Genomic DNA, 5,198 nt, shown 5'->3' with positions numbered 1-5,198 from the left:
GAAATCTCATACAAGTTTTAAGATCTGTCCTCCTACGTTTAGATATATTCAGTCAGCATGGATGTGTTGGTGCTTCTAACATCCTTCACAAGTGAACCACCAGCAGGGTCAGATGCAGAAAGGAGGAAGGCTGCCTTTTCTTGGGTTTTAAGAACCAGAAAAGCCCAAATCAACACTCAGGGCACGGCTGTTCTAAAGCACATCTCAGTGTTCTCTACTCCATGTGGGTCCTGTAGCACTCATGGGTGTCTTTCAATGCTTTCATCCCTCTCATGAGTGAAGGTTCAACAAGAAACTCAGTCCTCTGATGAAAACATCTGCCAGGTTTAGAGGTGGCTACAGGCTGCACCTAGAAGTTTATGTAGACATGATCGTAGTCAGATACAGCAGTTCGGGTGTCTTTAATATACTGTCTCTGTTGTTTTATCATCCTCTTTTGCAGTTAAACATAACAATCCCATAAACAACCTCCTTCCCACCCCTTTTATTCCATCTCTAAAGGCAAACTGATTATTTTGAGGGTGTTTTTAGGAGTAATCTAAGCTTTACAGGACCTCTAATGTCAGACTATTTCAGATATCCCATTGCCAAGACCCAGCTAGCTCTATCTCCAAGGATATTCAGTGCCTTCTGATAGCATTATCCTTCTGCTAATTGAAATTTTGTCCCAGAGAAGGAAAATGAAAGATTTCCAAAGGGGTTAAGAAATAACAAGGCAAAACCCATAAACCTAAACAAGCCTCTGAAGCAATTCTCCAGGCTGGAAATCTGGAAGAATGTTTTGTGTTTTTCCCTTATAATCAACTTCCCAAAGGGGCAGAATTATCAAATATAACATGGGGTAATCTTAGTAATTAAAGAGTTTATACATATATATGAAATACCACAATGCTGGTCACAGAGCACAATCCAGTTTGCAAAGTATTTTTCACCAAGACACTTACTGTTTTACTATAAGTTGGCTTTTTAAATAGATTGAAGTGGTTTTAATCTGTTTTTTCCAGCTGTTTTTCCTCATAACATTCCAGGTTTTACTATAGGGCTCTCATTTGTTTGCCCAATCTATTTCTTCCTTTGTCTCTCTCCTTTTTTTTGTCTTGGGTGACATGGTTTAGTGTATGGTGTCCCCATGCCATGGCAGGGGGTTGGAACTGGATGATCTTAAGGTCCTTTCCAACCCAAACCATTCTATGATTCTATGTCTTTACCTGTTGCTGTAAATCTTTCTCATGGAGCTCAGGAGAAGCATCCTTCCCATGAGCACTGACCAATAACCTGTTTTTCCATGAGAAATTTCTGAACCTCAGAACTATGTCATTGACTTAAAGCCCGCATTATGACTTTAAATGTATTTGCACTGGAGTATTTTTGTCTGGTGAAACAACCTTCTCAGTGTGCTAAGACTGCAGAGTTAATAGCACAAGATACCCTCAAAATTTGCACCATTTGTCAGGAAAAGCCTTTCCAAGGTTTCGGGAGCTGCTGCCTAAGTCAGAGCAGCATGAACCCAACCTTTCAGCTTTAAACACCCAGAAGCATTTAAGCCATCTCAGCCTAAATAAACATGACAAGTATGCTACTGATTTTGCTGTGGTTTGACACTGGTGCAGCTCCCTCCTGACTTAAAGGGAGTTTGTGATCATTTATATCATAAATGATATGAAAGGCAGTGAAAATGAGAGAAGGCACAGAAGGCTTTGAGCCAGTGAGAAACAGTGCCCTGCTCTTTCTCAGGTAGGGATGTCCAGCACTTCCAGGTTGTGCTTTTTGATCTATCACATCAAATTCCTAAATTCAGTAAGCTATAAAAGTTCTAGTGGAAGGAGAAGAATGGATGTTGATACAACATAAAGTGCCCAAGCCCATTTTTTATTTACCTATTCACAGACCAGCTGGTCTGTTAGAAGAGATGGAATGATCCAACACATCACCTGAGCTCTGGACCAGCAAACTCTAGTCTAAGCTTTGTGTCTGACCCTTCCTTTCCAGAAGATACAACCTTTGGCTCAGATTTACTTTCCTCTTTCTGAACTTGTGCTGAGGGTATTTTGTAATGCCTGACAGCTTTAAGTTACACGGGATTCAGTCTGGCTGTTTACCAACCACCGAAGGCACGCTTTGGGGAACATGGACCACCTCTGGAGTTCAGGCTGCCCACAATGGCCCACAAAGAGACTGAGGTTGGAATCATTTAGACTTGTCTAACTTATAATGCTGAAATGTTCCAGACTGGCTTTCTGGTTTGCAGGCTTAATGTCTGCATGTAAATGCCAGCAAAAGTATAAAGGGGTGGCCCCCCCTCTTATCCCTTAAACCATCAAAGAATGCCATTAAAGGAAACTACCTTGTTTGGCCCAACTTAAAAAGAACCAGGATAAGCCTTTCATTCAGAAGGTTTTACATGGGTTAGATGTTTGCAATATGGCTTGTGCTAGGGAATGTTTTGTGGATAAAAAGAAGTGAGAAGCAGACTGAGTGTTGCTTTTACATTCCAGGATGAAGGGATAGGGATTGGATGTGAGTGGTTGACTGTCAGATTGATCTGTAAGACAGTGACTGTCTCTATTAAGCAGGAAAGGAAAGAGATGAAAGGCAGAAGATAGGAGGGTGGAGAAAGTGAGGAGACCTGGGTGCAGCCTGGAAGCATCATCCTGTGAAGACGGAGATGGAAGAATGGCAGGAAAAAGAATGGATTTACAGCCTCACACCCCCACAGATGGCTCCTTGCATTTGTCCTTTTGCAGACAAACAGACCCCACTTGAATTATGGGGCTATAATTCTATTTGTGGATGGTGGACGGGAAGAGGGGGGAGGTTGCGAGAGCTGTTTGGTGGTTTATGACCTCCCCAGAAGCCCTTGATGGAATTCCAGCCCCATAATTCACAGCTGCCTCTTCTGGATCTAATTCACCGAAGGTCTCTGATGTGGTAGTTGAGATCAAGCTTGGTGTTGTGTCTTGCCCCTGCTGGGGAGTTAATCACATTGCCTTTGCTAATCCAAAGCAGGGCAGTTTTATGAGACAGTTTTCCTGGTGAGTGCATTCTGGTTTGGCTTGGGCACTGGGAAAGCAGAGAGCAGATTTAGGTACTGTTAACGTAATTGAATCAGTGTCTGCAGCCTCCTTTCATAGTCATACATCAGAAGGAAAGAAGAGCACAGGACCAGAGCCATGGCATGGCTATTGAGGCGACCCTGGTGCCTTGAACCCTGGAGGTTTTCCATTTGGATCTCCCTAGTGACATCGAGGGGCTATAAGCTGCCTGCAGGTATGCTCTGTACTGCAGCTGAGGAGTGAGAGTTAACTAACTCAGGACATGACATCTAGCTTGTGTCCATACCTGCAGACCTGTCTCATAACTTTATAAAGAAGAACAGGTCCTGCCTGTACTGCACCATGGTGTTCCTCCAGCTCCTCCAGTTAATTAAACTGGACAGGGCAGCACTTATAGGATCAATAAGTCTGACACTAGTCGGTAGTGTCTGAGGGACAAAGGTGGGATGTCCTGGGAGGTATCACTTGCTCCAGTGGATAGATCCTCTCTGGCATCCTCTTTCTGTCCCAAAAGGCCATGTTTCAGAATTCAAATCTAACTGCAAAGCCAACCATGAGCGTTTCTTAGGGCTCATTCTCCTATCCCCATTGACCTGAAGAGGTGAGCATCATACCAACATGGGCGTAACAGGCTGAACCTTTAAAGCAGCTTGTTTTCCAATACTCTATTACAGACATCTCCTGACACAGTAGACCCTTTTCCCAATATGCCTTTCTTTGGTCTAGCTCGATATTTGGACCAGTGAAGCAACTGTATAAGAGCCTATAGGGCAGAAAGAGCCAGACTGGATGCAGCTTTATCCATGAAGGTAAAATAACCCTGGTATGTGCTCTTCCCAAACTGGGAATTCTCTGGGACAGGGTTGGCTGGCACTGTCCAAACTTGTGCTGGGCAGCACGCTCACAACTAAGCATCACAGACAACTTCAACAGAGCTTAATACTCACCTTGGCCTTCTTTTATTTACCAGCACAGATGTAGCCAGGAAAAACATAACGCCTGGTGCTGTTATCTGCTTGTCATGTTCCTGCCCATAAAATGTGTGTCATGAATTGTGACTAACTGGTGATCTTCTTGCCCGTGTTGTAGGAACAGGGCCTGCATCCCATATGGCACACCGAGAGAAAGCTGGCCCGTGGGGATGTCTTGGCATCAGGTTTGGTTTTGGGAGTTATAAGGTCAGTGAGTACATTTCCCATTAGAATTTATGAGAAGGCAGGAAATTCAAAGAAGCAAATAATAATCATAAAAATAAAGCAGTTGTTCTCCTTTCATTCTATTTTTCCTTTAAAGAGCTTCACTGAAGGCAAGAAACCAAATTGATTCCTGCTTTTCTCCCAAATGCTTGCTGGGTTGTGGGAACATACAGCACACCACAGAGGGGTTTAGGGCTCTGCTGCATACACAGCAAGAGACATTCCCTTTCCTAAAACAATTATAGCAGGAAAGGTCAAAGCAGACCCACTGGTGGGATTCATCCCACCTGGCTATAGAAAGGCTTAGTGCAGCTGGGCTAACTCCCCCATCCTCCCTAGGGTCAGCAAGAGGAAACAAGCATTTACCTTTGTCATTTGCTGATCTATTTTAGCCATTGAGGTTGCAATGGAATGAACCGTATCCTGAAAGGAACGATTTTGCAGCAGTGACTGTGCAAGGAGACAGGACAACTTGCAGAGAAGAAAATACCCACAGCTGTTCAGATAACTCCCCATCACTAGGAGAGGTGATTTTCATAGAATTGTAGAAACATAGAACCCCAGACTGATTTGGGCTGGAAGGGACCTTAAAGCTCCTCCAGCTCCAACCCCTGCCATGGGCAGGGACACCTTCCACTAGTGCAGGTTGCTCCAAGCCCCTGTGTCCAACCTGGCCTTGAACACTGCCAGGGATGGGGCAGCCACAGCTTCTCTGGGCACCCTGTGCCAGCGCCTCAGCACCCTCACAGGGAAGAGCTTCTGCCTCAGAGCTCATCTCAATCTCCCCTCTGGCAGGTTCAAGCCATTCCCCTTGGCCTGTCCCTACATCCCTTGTCCAAAGCCCCTCTCCAGGTTTCCTGGAGCCCCTTTAGACACTGGAGCTGCTCTAAGGTGTCCCCTCCAGGAGCCTTCTCTTCTCCAGCTGCCCCAGCCCAGCTCTCTCCGCCAG

This window comes from Nestor notabilis, unplaced genomic scaffold (genome assembly GCF_000696875.1).
Source record: "Nestor notabilis isolate BGI_N333 unplaced genomic scaffold, ASM69687v1 scaffold1324, whole genome shotgun sequence".
NCBI lineage: Eukaryota > Metazoa > Chordata > Aves > Psittaciformes > Psittacidae > Nestor > Nestor notabilis.
The sequence above is the reverse complement of the archived record's forward strand: the minus strand, read 5'-3'. Positions refer to the sequence as shown.